Source organism: Rutilus rutilus (assembly GCF_951802725.1).
Source record: "Rutilus rutilus genome assembly, chromosome: 7".
Taxonomy (NCBI): Eukaryota; Metazoa; Chordata; class Actinopteri; order Cypriniformes; family Leuciscidae; genus Rutilus; species Rutilus rutilus.
In genome coordinates, this window is record NC_140221.1 from 29,874,168 (window position 1) to 29,889,370 (window position 15,203).

Below are 15,203 nucleotides of genomic sequence, written 5' to 3' on the forward strand. Positions count from 1 at the left end.
CAGCCCCCTGTCAGTGGAAATTAATAACAGCTGGTTCAGTCCCAAATGATGGCCTACAAAAAGGTCTCATTGCCAAGGTGTCACACAAGACACATCTCATGATGGGTAAAAGTGAAGAGCTGTCTCAAGACCTTCGCAACCTAACTGTTGCAAAACATAATGATGGCATTGGTTATAGGCGCCATTCTAAGCTTCTGAATGGTCCAGTGAGCACTTTTGGGGCCATAATACGGAAGTGGAAAGACAATAATTTCACCATAAATTTGCCTCGACCATTGCTCCTCGCAAGATTTCTGATAGAGGAGTGAAAAGAATAATCAGAAGAGTTGTCCAAGTGCCAAGGACCACTTGTGGAGAGCTTCAAAAAGACCTGCAGATAGCAGGTACTGTTGTCTAAAAAAAAACAGTAAGTAATGCACTCCACCGCCATGGCCTGTATGCACGCTCACCACGCAAGACTCCATTACTGAAAAAAAAAGCATGTTGAAGCTCATTTAAAGTTTGCTGCACAACATTTGGAAAAGCCAGTGAAATACTGGGAGAATATAGTGTGGTCACATGACAGCAAAATTGAACTGTTTGGATGCCATAATACACACCATGTTTGGAGGAGAAATGGCAGTGCACATTACCCTAAAAACACCATACAACTTAGTGTTGGCTCTTGGACAACTCTTCTGATTATTCTTTTCACTCCTCTATCAGAAATCTTGCGAGGAGCAATGGTCGAGGCAAATTTATGGTGAAATTATTGTCTTTCCACTTCCGTATTATGGCCCCAAAAGTGCTCACTGGACCATTCAGAAGCTTAGAATGGCGCCTATAACCAATGCCATCATTATGTTTTGCAACAGTTAGGTTGCGAAGGTCTTGAGACAGCTCTTCGCTTTTACCCATCATGAGATGTGTCTTGTGTGACACCTTGGCAATGAGACCTTTTTGTAGGCCATCATTTGGGACTGAACCAGCTGTTATTAATTTCCACTGACAGGGGGCGGGATTTCTTTTTAATTACAGTAAGTTTTCAGCAGTTGTTTTGGCTTTCCATGCCTTTTTGCGCCTCCCTTTCTTCATGTGTTCAATACTTTTTCCCTGTGTCAGTTCACATTATTACACATAACTTAATTTCTGAACTTATTTTTGTTTGTTTCTTTGTATGTATGGCTTACTTGGGTTGTTACCAACATCTGGTGAAAATTTCATGTCAATAGCACCTTTGGAAATATATTTACTGAGAAAAATGATGACGTGTTCAATACTTATTTCCGCCGCTGTATATACCAGCTAGTATATAAAATTCTCTTTGTGCAACTTAATGCCAGTGTTGAACAAAAGAAGAAAAAAATCCTATTTTGATCTGGAAACTTCACTTCCTCCTGGGCAGATGGGCATATTATAATAGTGCAAGTGAGACACCATCAGAGAATTCTTGGTTCATCTTTAAAAATAGAGATTTTGACTCATCCAGACACATTCTTTCGCAACCACGGAAAGTGAGAGACTAATGTTACATGCTACAAGCCTTAAATGCCCTAAAATGACCTCTGTCCATATATCTTCTCATGCGATCGGTGTTAGGTGTCACTCTAGTCGCTCACGCAGATCTCTGTAACAAGAGATGAATCACTAGGCCCATATGGAACCTGCACCTGCAATTATCTCATCTATGAATGCTTTCTTGTTTGTGTGTTTTTTCCTCTTATAATTGGAACTTAGAGTTAGATAGGAGGGCAAATCTGAATAAAATTAATTTGGCTAATTTGGAAAACCTTTTAGTTCCTGTATGCTGAAGTGTGTTAATTAGATAATGAGATTAGATAATTCTGTTTATTCACAGAATTATCATAATTTCACAGAGAGTGTGCAAAAAAGTGCACACATTCTAAGTCTTTTTGGAAATCTTTTGGCCCAATTCTAAAGCAGGATAACAGATGGCAGATAAAGCAAAAGTATGGTTGAGTATACTTACAATTAATTCAATACTGAAATCTAATGATAAAAACAGTTTAATCAAAAAACTATTTTATCTAGTATCTGTAGGTGCTATTTTTATGGTGGCCCGCATTGTGTCTAACCAGTGTTGGGGGTAACGCATTACAAGTAACTTGAGTTATGCAATCAGATTACTTTTCTCAAGTAACTAGTAAAGTAGTGCGTAAATTTACAACAAAATATCTGAGTTACTTTTTCAAATGTTTCCATTTATTGACTGACAGCTCTCCTGCCCCTATGTTGAGAGAAATCGTGAGTAAATGCACACTGTGTGAACATGATGGTTATTGTAGATTTAGAATAAATGTGAGCAAGCATTTACTCATCTCACTCGCCCAAAAACAGTGAAATGCAATTTCAGAATATTATGCAAACCTGCAATAATTAAATATATTAAATTACACAAATATACTTTGTATTTAATCTCAATTTATTAACCAACGTCTTTGCTGCTGACCTTCGATGAGCCACTTCAACCATACTAATAAGCAAAAATGACTTTAGATAAACCACATTTGTGTTTCATTTTTTAACATTTCTATTGTAAGCGTGTTGAACATTCTTCTCCAATCCAGAATGGCAGAACCGCTGAAAGGTTTATTTTTAACTGCGCACTCTCTACTGTACAGGCATGAATTTGCATTTCTTTCAGCCTGAGGCTTATTCATTTCACTATTAGTGTGAAAGGGCCTTTACATTTGCCAAAAATATTACTTTTTTGTTGTTCTTATTAAAACCAACAAGCAAGCAAAGCCCAGGTGAGAAAAAAGTAACGCAAAAGTAATGTAGCGCAGTAATGTAACACAATTAGTTGTAATTGCAATGCATTACTTTTAAAAGTAAGCAACATGCTAACATCAAACCCTTTTTTACACGATCTGTATGTACAAAACTGTATGATAAATGTAGCTTTTTTAGCTCAAATCATGCTAAATACTTTTGAGGCTAGTCCGTTACATCGCGATTTCTCCCAATCTCCTCCCCATTCTGTCTCTGGTAGGCTAGCAAGAGCTGACTTTCTGACTTTCTAAACTCTTCCAGACAGGCCTGTCAGCTCATGCTAAAGAGAACATAACTCACATGGTGTTTTTCTGAGTTTGCATTCACAGATGCTTCGGTTGTTCTCCCAGGTGCTGGATATCCATTTCAATCCATGACATCTGTATGCAGTGTGCAGACTTTAGTGCGCACACACACACACACTTTCTTCCTGTACTGGCAGAGCTGAGCTCAAGCAGGCGTCCTTGTAGAAGCAAAGTGCATTTACGCGGCTGTTAAAGAGAGTCCCTCCGGATGAGGAGGAATTCATAGAGCAGAGTGAAGGATATGTGAAGAGGGAAAACAGGAGGAGGAGAGGTGAACGGCTGCAACGCTACATGCCCACGTTCTGCCTCCTCTCACTTCAATTCAACACCAAAGCTTTGATGCAAACTGTGAGGGAACAGCGCCCAAACGGTTCTAGCGCTGTATCAGTCAGTGGGTGGTGATCTAGAGCGGGAACCATGTGCTATTAGACAAGATAAACAGCAAACTATCGCTTGACTAAACACAGGGAGAAAGATGTGCTTTGAAATAGAACATAATAAATGGTGTGTCACCATAAACGTTAAAATCTTTTTGCAGTCTACAACAGTGGTTCTCAACTAGTGAGTGCTCTTATTGAGTCATAGGAAAAATGCTAAAGCTATTATTAAAAAAGCAACTAACTATATGATCATCCATATTTAGGACAACACGATAAATGTTTCATTTTTAAAAGGGGGAAAAACGCTGTCACGTCCATATGTCACTTGGTAGTAAGGCAATAATGAACAAAACTACATTCCAAAAAATCTTGTTTTCCAGGAAAAAATTAAAATAAAAGCATCCATAAAATATGATACATTTAGTTGAGCAACACAATGATAAGGATATTAAGTCTTGTTTTCTGATAAATTACTGTGAATATATATGTATTAATTCTATATGTATACATTTCCAAATTTTATAAGATAAAATTTATATTATATATATATATATTTATATATAAATAAATGTATTAGTTTAGTAACAGTGTAAATTAATAACAGTAAATTTGTAAACATTAATTAAATGTAAATTAGTAACCGTTTGGGCTGTCCAAAATGTGTTTTGTGCATTGAATTATTAGCTGCTAAGAGAATGGAACAAAAAAACATTAAAATCATACAAAGGCTGTAAATCACACTTTTGCTTTTGTTCATACATTTACAAAATTGTCAATTAACCAGCTGTAGTGAAACCAGTAGCAAAGCCTAAATCAACACTTATTTTACAGACAGTAAAGGGTAGTTGTGGTTTAACCTAGCAGAAAACATGACTGTGAGGTTTTTCATAATATCCTGTTTTCTAAAGCATGTTAGTGGGGTTTGGCTACTAAATTTTTTTTCTAGTTACTGTACATCCAAATGCATAGAAAAATCTTGCTACAAAACATGAAGTACTACAGTACAGTTTTACCGTCTGAAGAGTCCATAAACAGCTATTACTTTCCCTTTAAGAGGCTGGTAAGCGCTGAGGGAGAGTGGGAGCACTGATGAGATGAATATTGACAGGCTTTAAACTACTGGAGCGCACGGTGATTGAGGACACGGCCAATGTACATGCAGATGAATACAAGTGGGATTTCACACACGGAGGAACAGCTAGATTACAGTATGAGTGTTTAATAGACGTTTAATAGAAGTAGAAGCTGCCCTTTTAGACAGATCCACAAACAACTTGATGTAATCAGGTGTAAAGTGTGATATCATAAAAGGACCTGTCAAAAATAATTGTGATAATAAAGTGGATCTTATCAAGTAGATGAAGTAGGACTCACCTCAGTATTGCAGCGTTCAACGTTTCTTCCACTAGTCTCCCTACAGCATAAAGCAACCTGTGAGTGAAAAAAAAAAAAAAAAACTGTTAACCAAGTATGAGTTTATGTCAACACAAGGAGAACAGTATGTGCTTGAAAACCCGTTATTAAAAATAAATAAATATTGTGTACCCATCCTGAAACATGAGCTTTACTTCCTTCTCAAAGTACATAGATGATAGCACTGCTGGGAAGATGTACAAGTAATCAAAAGATTATACGTTCAAATATTTTGAAGGTGATCAACAGGTGATTTTGCATTTATAATCTGTATGATGGAAAATGGATAATAACAGGGTAAGGGCGCAATTTACTAAGACGAATGAATCAGCTCTTTAAAAAAACACTGCTGCACACTGCATCTAGAAATATGCATGATTATAACACTCTTCTCCATCATTTGATGAATTACTGCTACCATGATCACTACAATAAGCACACAAATCTTTTGAAAGAAATTAAATTTACCTCCTTTTGCTACATTAATAACACTTGGTAAATAGCACTGAGTTTTGTGAATAAGACCATATCTACAGTGGCAAACCACAGTAACTCGTTTGATCAAAATAGCGTTATGACTAAAAATCAAGACTCTTAAGATTATGATCTTTCTTGAGGTTTTACTCAACTATGTTCAGGGAAAGCTTTGTGTGACAACTGATAAAAATCAATTTTGATATAAAAATTCAACCCAGAAACTTTGAAGCCATCTTTCTCAGTTTCAGTTTGCCATTGTTAGTGTGTGCAGTACTGTATAATAAGCCTACAAGAGGCTTTTTTTTTTTTTTTTTTTGAAAAATATAGCTTATATATAAAACACAAACAAGCAAGCAAAGCCCAGGTGAGAAAAAAGTAACGGTTTATATAAAACTTCATTTTAAAACACACAGCACTGTGCTACTTATACTACAGTTAAAAGATTTGGGGTCAATAAGATTTTTCTTTTCTTGAGAGAAAATACTTTTAATCACCAAGAAAGCATTAAATGAATCAAAATAAAATAAAAGCTGTCCTTGCCAAATAATTTTGTCATTTTAATACTGTAACCGTGTTTAGATTATTCTTCATTCTTAAATATCCCCTCCGCCCATCACTTTTGCCCACTGTATGCCAATGCTCATTCAAACCAAGTTTTCCTAATTACAATTATTACATGCAGAACTCGAGACAGATGGTTAACGGGGAATTTCTAAACTTAGTAAACGCAAGTGTCTTCACTCAGTAAGAAAAGAATTACAGCCCTCTTTTCCAGCAGGAATCCAGACTGCCATCTTCTCAGAAGTATGATGTGGACAAAAAGACCACAAAAAGGTCAAGCACTCGGACTCCGCATGCAAGAGAACCATCCAAAACAACTTGTCTGCCTCCTCCAGAAAAGATGTTTGGGTCCGTTGACTGCAGAGAGCTCAGACATTATGTTGGCTAGGCCTGGATTTCAGAGCAAATGTTGCATGCGGCGATTGTCACAGGGCTCTTGAGTCTGGTTTGCTGTCTTAAGCCAGGAGTCTTAATTTCAAACATGAAACAGCACCATTAAAACCTATTCAAGTCAGCAAGGGAACAAAACAGAGCTGCCAGCCGACTCAATTGGGATGGGGATTTCAGAGGAGGCTGTCAGAGAATGCCAGCGTGAGAGGGTGAACGGACAAATGATGACTATTCTCAGAGAGAAACTTCAATTGTACGCTCTGCAGTGATGAAAGAAAAAATTGAACATATCAGCTATACAACAGAGAGAGAAAGAAAAAAAGAGAGATGCCCTATTGAATATCAGGCAGGTACAACAAAGGCAACAGCTTAGAGATGGTCTCAAACCAGACACTAATTTAAACACATTACTGTGCATGAAGACTGCAGGGTCCCCTCAGCAAATGGTCCAGGGCAGGGCCTCTCTGGTATCCATCTACTTAAAGGGCCCCCTGGAACATGAAATGTGAATTTAGTGGGCACTTATAAGTGACAACAATACCTTGTATGGCTTACACAGTCTGACATGCTCATATCATCAACCTACATGAACAAGAGATACTTTGTACCAAAGTTAAGAGATTCAATTGTTTAATCATTGTTAGAATGTATATTAAATAAAACAAATGAAAATAATGATTTTGTCACAACAATATATCATTTCTTTGATTGTTATTACTGGGCAAGTACTGTACATTTATACCCCTTCTGGGCATTAAAAAGTGAGTAAAAAGAGAAATGCTGCATTTATTTGATAAAAAATACAGTGAAAAACGTAATATTGTGAACCATTTTTACAATTTAAAAGAACCGTTTTCTATTCAAATATAATTTCAAATGTATTTTTTCCTGTGATCATTACAGTGAGTCATTACTCCAATCTTCAGTGTCACATGATCCATCAGAAATCATTCTAATATATCCTTATTATCATTGTTAAAAACAGCTGCTGAACATTTTGGTGGATTTTTCCCCCACGGGATTCTTTAATGAATAGAAAGTTAAAAAGAACATCATTTATTTAAAATATTTTGTAACATTATAATTGTCCTGTCCCGTTTGATTACTTTAATGCATTCCTGAATAAAAGTAATCATTTCTATGAAAAAAATACCATGCTGACCCCACATTTTTGAACAGTGGTGTATACCTTTTTTTTTAGCTTATTCCTCATGAATTATTAAATTATGGCTAAATAATATTTAAATGGCTGCATGAGAAAAGCATGTAGCATTTACTCCTATCTCGTGTGTGGCTGTTTCTACCTGTAAAATACAACACCATTAAACCTGAGCCTGAAAATTTCTTAAGACTTACACAAGATACACTATGTGAAGTTCACAGTATCACACATCCAGCTAACAGCTTTAATGTCTGAAGCCCCTGGGCATGTGCTCTGACCTACAGACAGCATTACTGCCAGACATAATGTTATGGCCAGACATGCAGCTTTAGCATTGATGTGTGTGTCTGTGCATTTGTGTGCATAGCATTCACCGCCAACTGTTAAACCCGCATCTTTTTTTCACTGTACATGTATAATGTAGCTATGCTAATAAGAAAATACCATGATTTTAAAGGACATGTAGCACGTTAATAATTCGTTATGAGGGAACGTGTTTAATGTATGTAACACTATCTGGTTAATTAGTAAAATGGTGGACTCTTGATCTACATATCGAGCCAGTACAGTGAATGAGGGAGAGCTTCATTCATACAGTAATGGACAGCAGAGACTAATCCTCACTGCTGATGTGGTGTGATCAGACTGATTCATTAATCACTGGTAATCCCACACTAAGAACGGACACAATGTGAGGACAGAGAGGAACAGGCTGGAGTGACAACAGGAAGTTGATGACAACAGGGAGGGGGAAAAAACCCCAGTGTGACAGGGGAATAGGAAAAATAAAGGCTGTAAATCATTTAAAAATGTTCCTCAAATTATTTACATGATATTCATCACAATTACTGTAACCACATTAATATTTGCTGAGAAAATCCCACAAATAAATATATTTTAAAGACAGAGGCAGATGAAAGCAATGAATAGAGTAAAGTTGGGCGATATGCTATAGTCACATCGTCAGCCTTATTTGATCATTCATTTACTTGTTTATTTCATTATTTACTTACGTCGTTCTATTATTGCGGGAAGGGAAATGAGAATCTTTTTCTATCATTTTGCAAGCAAAGTTGGAGTTGGTGATGAAGAAAAATGTCACATTGCATAGAATTTTTATTTAGATATCACACATGCAATTTGAAAGCAGACTTCTTCACTATACTTTTGTGTTGGGTCTCATCTCAACTGCACCACATTTTTAAGATGTTGTCAAGTTGCTTGGTACTGCCATTGTAAGAAACAAATTATGTTTTAAAGGTCAATTTTTAAAAACTGACAAGAAAATGAAGAGATGTGATGGGAAAATCATAGGAAGCGGTCTCAGCATCTACTTTATAATCAACAACAGCTTTATATTGCATCCATTAAGCCATTAAGAAGGATCCATTTCAAACCACACACACACACACACACACACACACACACACACACTTGTGCTAATGTGAGTGCAGTTCACATGGGGGCAGCAAGCAGGGGACATTCATTCTCCTCTCTACACTTATTCTACTAACATCCTCCTCTTTATCTGGAGCATCTCATCTTGCCTCCTTAGTGACTCATTTTAAATGCTTTAAAAAGAAAATCAGAAAATCATAGATGATTTCAAATGGTTTTAAAGACATTAGACACTAAGAAAATCTGCCCAAAAAAGATGTATAGATAACAAACACCATCTCCGAAACTCTGCAGAATAGCTGACACATTTCTCTCTTTACCAATAAAGTCACCTCTTTCTTAAAGGTGCATTGCGCGAGAGTCTGAGTTTTCGCAGAACTACGCCCCCTCTGGCGGCAAGCGAAACTGCAACCAGAGGTGTGCACGCTCACGGACCACACGCACACGCACGCTTGCACGAGCTCGAGCTGGTCATAACCCAAGGAGCATCAGCCGCACAAATCTTTTGTTTACAATCATAATGTCTTCAGAGGTAATAAAGTTTTAAATCTGCAAGTAATTTAAAATATGTGAAAGGAAAGGCAATTGAGTAAATAACACACTTATGTGTGAGGGAAAAAATGGGGGTAGTAGAAAACTTCGTTTTTTATTCCCATCTATCTCCATGTTGAACTGTGTTATGTGTTTACTGTATCCACTTATGACTATTATTATGGAAACACGTTCATGAACAATATAAGTTATAACTTTGTAAAAGCTCAAAATTGTAATCATGATACCATACCATACACAGTCGGTCAACAAAGTACACCCAAATGTCTCAAGGTAATAAACAATCAAGTGGCACTATGACGTTACCATAAAAGCCAAACAGGCTAATCCGCCGAAGATTTGCGGGGGTTTAGCCTGTTTTATTGATCAGCTAAGTAGCATATTCCAATAGCAATACATCGTAATTAAGCAGTAATTTGCTCAAAATTTGTGTCTAAGTATCTAACTTATATATCAGCATTTTATATCACAATCATTCTGAACCTGATCACTGACAATGGTAAGTTAGTAAAACCTATTCCGATTGTACATTTATCTAGCTTACGCTAAAGCATTACACATTTTATGGATCGTCATTTATTGTCATTATTGGCCGTATCAGACATTAGAGAATGGGATATATCTTACCTTTTTATCAAGAAAAAAGCCAACTGAGGATCCCGTTTGAGCCCTAGAGCAGACCGGAGATCTCTCCATTTGTTGAAAGCCTTCCCTATGTTTACTCTCGTCTTACCAGCCTGTCTGACTCCAATTTGGACCTTTTGGTTGCACTAGACAAAAGTTCTCTTTTTTTTTTATCTTACGTGGAGTTTGCGTTGGTGTTTGAAATGAACTACAAGCCGGTCTCTTAGAATCCATTTTCTACGGAGAATGGCGGCGTCGGCGCATACACAAACCTGCCAGACATATGAGCGTGCCGTGAACGCGCATGACGTCACGCCCAGTCTCAGATTCCGACCCGAATCCCTCTTATTTATTTTACTGTACAGGATTATAGAGGCAATCGCAGTGATCAGAGAAGGGCTCAGTCAGCCCATCAGGCAATTGTTTAAGCATGTATGGGTTAGAAAACGGGTATTTTTAACATGAAAAGTTGCGCAATGCACCTTTAAATTACACAAATCAACCCAATAAAGCACAAAATGAAAGCATGTCAATTCTGTTTTGTCAGTGAAATTTGCATTGTCTTTAGAACAAAGGTGGCAGTAGAAACTTTTACATTGTTATATTTTGTTACAATTTCCACATATATTGCTAATAAGAAATGTAAATCAGCATATTAGAATGATTTCTGACCATGTGACACTGCTGAAAATTCAGCTTTGCTTTCACAGGAATAAATTATGTTTTAAAATATATTATATTATATATTAAAATATAAAACCATTTAAAGTTAAACATTTTAAAAATTCAAAAACATTACAAATATTTCACAAGGCTCATTAAAAGGCATTAAAAACTGTTTATATTATTTATTATAAAGCTTTTATTATGTTTTATGCTGTAGAATTCTGTTTGACAGACGTGTGACATACAAAAGTACTTTTAAACTATACAGTACATTCATATCTCAATATTTCTCAAATGTTCCTTACATGTTCGGTGCAGGGTACATTAGTGAAATTAAAGCTGAAATTAACCATGACAAATGAAATGAAAGTGTCCGTTGAGGTCAGGGGTAAAATTGGATTACACACTTGGGAATCAATCAAGCTTGAGATATGGTTTCATTTACAGCTAAAAGGCAAATAAGCAAAAAGGACACACAAAGACCACGTCATTTTGTTCTAACCACATTATTTTATCTAGAAACTCACCATAGCCCTCTGACACTTTCAACCAGTTGAACAGGGCGTAGGGTATTGCTACTCCTATCAAGAAACAGTTGGTGTTCACATTGTCAAATCTCAAACTATTTTTCTATCCTGCAACACTTATATACAGCATCTCTGGAACGTTCAACACACATTTTCATTTACATTTATATTTGCATTTAGCAGACACTTATCCAAAGCAACTTACAAGAGTGTGTCAGGTTTGAGTGTGTCAAGCTGTAATCTGGGTCACTTTAATTGAATAACGCAGATTATCTCAGTGAAGCTACTACAGCCACGGTCACTCACTCTATATCACTGTTGTCATAGAGAGAAGACATACGAAACATGGTCCTTCCACAGACTCTAAAAAGACGAGTCAGAGACATATTTAAGAAAAAAATAGCAGCAGGCACCTTCTCTGCCAAATCCTGAGCTGACCTCTATGTGCCCTACTAACCCCCAGCTAGTGAATTTGGGATTAGCGGATGGAGAGAGATGAAAGCGCCTCGTTTCATTTACTCACATGGACCGAGAGCTTCCTGAGTGGTCGGCTGGTGGATGGAGGCATGATCCGTTCTATAGGGAGGGGACCCAGATGAAGAAGAACCTATTGTTCATAACATGGGACATCCAGGGTGTTCCCCTCCCTGCACTGCATAAGATGTTGCTAAGACCTCCAGTGCGTCCCTTTGTACAGGTCACCGCCTGTCTAGGAATAGGGCAACCAGTGTGGGTGGGGCATAAGAGGAGGAGCTTCTGGTGTTTTCACATTTCCCATATCCAAATAAAACTTGCGGACCTGCATAACCAGCTCACAGGATGTGCTTGAGTTAAAGCAAGCTGTGGGGATCAGATCCATCTGGGGACATCCCAACTGAAAAAAGCTCTAGAAACAGTGAGGATGCATTAGAGAGAAAACACACAGCACTAAATTTAGCTGATGGTAATCATCATTCATAAATGATGAATGGTGGAAATTAATGCTTGTCCTGAGAGAGTTTGGACCTCACCCAACTCAAACTGTGTGCCTCTAAAAACAGCCCAACGAGGAGGACGGTTCTTATACACACAAACACACACGGCTCTTCCTACCCCATTAAAAGTCCTTCAAGCTGCTGAATGTACCTTTTTTACATAACTTACTGAGACGCAAGACATTACCATGTTCTCTGTGGTCTGGAATTTAAAGAAACAATGAAAAAGTTAAATGTAGAAGATGCAACAATAACAGGGTCTTCTGCACATTCGCCCTCCTGTTAGTTTGGCTTCCTGGCTGCTCTATCGGATGCAAAAGGACATTTTAATGAGGAGACTTACTCTCACAAATCCACAAAGGATTTAGAGGTCTCAAAGCTTGACAGTGTGGGCGAAGATAGACCTGTGTTTGGACAGCTATCACTCAAGAACAGCTGAATCAGTAACACTTTACAATACAGTAAAATGTTCAATTTGCTAATATTAGTTAAATGCATTAGATAACACAAATTAATACTGGACAAACATTTCATTGTACAGCATTTAATAATTAATGTTTATTTTGCTATTGTTCATAATTAGTGATTTGATGCTGAAAAAAATATTGCTTCTTAATATTTTTGTGGAAACCGTAAAATATTTCTTAAGGATTCTTGAAAAGTATTATTCGTTGTTAGTTTATGATACCTAGTGCACTCACTTATCTGAACAAACTGAACATTGTACAGTGTATGAACAATGAATGAATGATCAGTGAGATGGATTGTCCATTTAAATACAAATGTAAACAGTCCAGTTTTTTTCTTCATGGAAAATAACTAATATGGATGCAAAAACTAGACTACATTTAACGAGATCTTGTTATTGGAAAAGAAAATTGGTGAGCTTCTTTGAGCACATGTTGTGAAATTTACCATTGCCTGTGTAATTGTGTCACCCTTCATCTTGGCAAATCCAATTAAGAGCACTGGAAGCTTGAAAAGAGAGGAGCTGGAAAACAACCTGACATGGACTGACTGTGTGTGCGCAAAGAGAGAGAGTTTACAAGCTCTGTGCACAGAGAAATGGCTTTGACTCAGATAAAAAAAATGTCATTTTTAATGGTTTTCTTAGTAGCAAAATCAGGGAGAAGACATAATGTTGCTGATAATCAAATAAAACCCACTCAAAAGAAGTTCTGGGAATTCTGATTATAGTCCATAATCAGAATACAGTCCAGATGACATACGTTACTATGCAAAAGTATAACATATATCCAACAGAAATAAATGAAATATTATAATAATAATAATAATAATAATAAAAATACTCTCATTTCAATTCAAAAGTCACATAGCATTGGAACGACATGGGGGTAAGCAAAATCGAGAGATTACTGACCGTGTGTCCATTAGCAATGACTAAACATAATGTGGATCATTTTAATCTAAATTTCACTCACAGTTGTGGCTCTTTGGATGGATGGTAGTTAATCTGCAGTCAGGCCTCTTTACATTAAATATGACAGAATTGTGAGTACTTTGAGGATTACAAAGATGTGTATGTGCTATGTAGATAACAATGCTGCAAAACATAATGCAACACTAACATCCTATTTACATTTTACTTAGTTACTGTTTTGTGAAATCCAAACTTAGCACTTTTAATGACACTGTATATTACTGTGTCTCAGGTAATAAATGAACAGGGCTGGGCTGTTTTATTGACTAGTTTCACAATGCATAGCATGAGCTTTGGCTGTAAGATTATTGTATCTTGACATAAAACAGCATTGCTTTGTCAATAATTAAGCCAAAACTCATATATAACATACTGTTATATAGTCTGTCCCAACATGGACACTGTCTAGATTTTATCTAATGTCCTCTGTCTCCAGACCTCACTGGACAGCAGTATAATGGTGAGATGACAGCTCCCTGTGTAACACTATGTGTGTCCAAAGGTCAATATGCCAAAAGACAAACATGATGCTAGCCATATCAGGAGATACAAACACTAGACACTAAAAACAGCTCCACTGCAATAAGGCTAAGCAGAAACATCTAGCAACAGATTTAAATGCTAGGAAATCTGTAAAATAAAAATAATATGAAATATGAATGGATGTGCAGGAAAATGTTACATCGCTATGGGCTAAATGTTGTTGTTGTTGTTGTTGTTAAACTAAAACTAGTAAAAGTCATTTTCGGTAACTGAAATAAATAATTAAAAAATAAAAATAAAAACAAATATAAAAACAAAACAAAACAATAAAACAAACAAAAAAAACTAATACAAATCACATAATTACTTTAACTTAAAAATGTAAATGAAAACTGAAATAAAAAAATATTTTTAAAGAATCAAACTCAAAATATTAATAAATACTAATAGTAATACAGATGTAGCCAAAAATTTTGGCGTTGACATAAATTTTGTGTTTTGCAAAGTTCGCTGCTTCAGGATTTGTAATTATTTTTTCACGTTTCTGTGGTATACTGGAAAACAACGATAAGCATTTCATAAGTTTTAATGGCTTTTAATTGGAAAGAGTCAATATTTACAATATTTAGAAGTGACCCTTCTTCTTCATAACTGGATATAAGCTTCTGGGCCATATCCTGACTAATGGTGATCCATTATTGCCTTATTAGTGCTTGGAGTTTATCACAAAGGCTGTGACTTCACTCAATTGCTCCTGTCTGCCTTGCTGCTGATCGATTGCTCCTGTCTGCCTTGCTGCTGATCGATTGCTCCTGTCTGCCTTGCTGCTGATCGATTGCTCCCGTCTGCCTTGCTGCTGGTTTGCGCCTGTAAGCTCTGAATAGCTTTCTGTTTTGAATCTCTATTTACTATCATTCCTTTTTGTTTATATTGCTAATACCTTACTCATCAATATATATTAGATATAGTCTAATATCACATTAATCTGACATCACTAGCTTTTATCTAAACCGTTATCGCTAGCACAACACGCTATCTCGCTAGCCTGTTAACCTGCCATCCGTGCTTGCCGTCTTTA

At 36.6% G+C, this 15,203-nt stretch overlaps 1 protein-coding gene across 5 annotated transcripts in view; it reads right to left on the minus strand.

The window, feature by feature from the left end:
- Positions 1-15,203, minus strand: part of camkk1a (calcium/calmodulin-dependent protein kinase kinase 1, alpha a) — a 92,216-nt gene that overhangs the window by 54,332 nt on the left and 22,681 nt on the right. For 3 of the 5 annotated variants that reach the window (XM_084414512.1, XM_084414515.1, XM_084414514.1), the window contains exon 2: positions 4,832-4,888. The gene's annotated coding sequence lies outside the window, so the exon portion shown is untranslated. Of the gene's footprint in view, positions 1-4,831; positions 4,889-11,750; positions 11,931-15,203 lie in introns of those variants that run through there. The other 2 variants (XM_084414516.1, XM_084414513.1) reach the window with 1 other exon arrangement.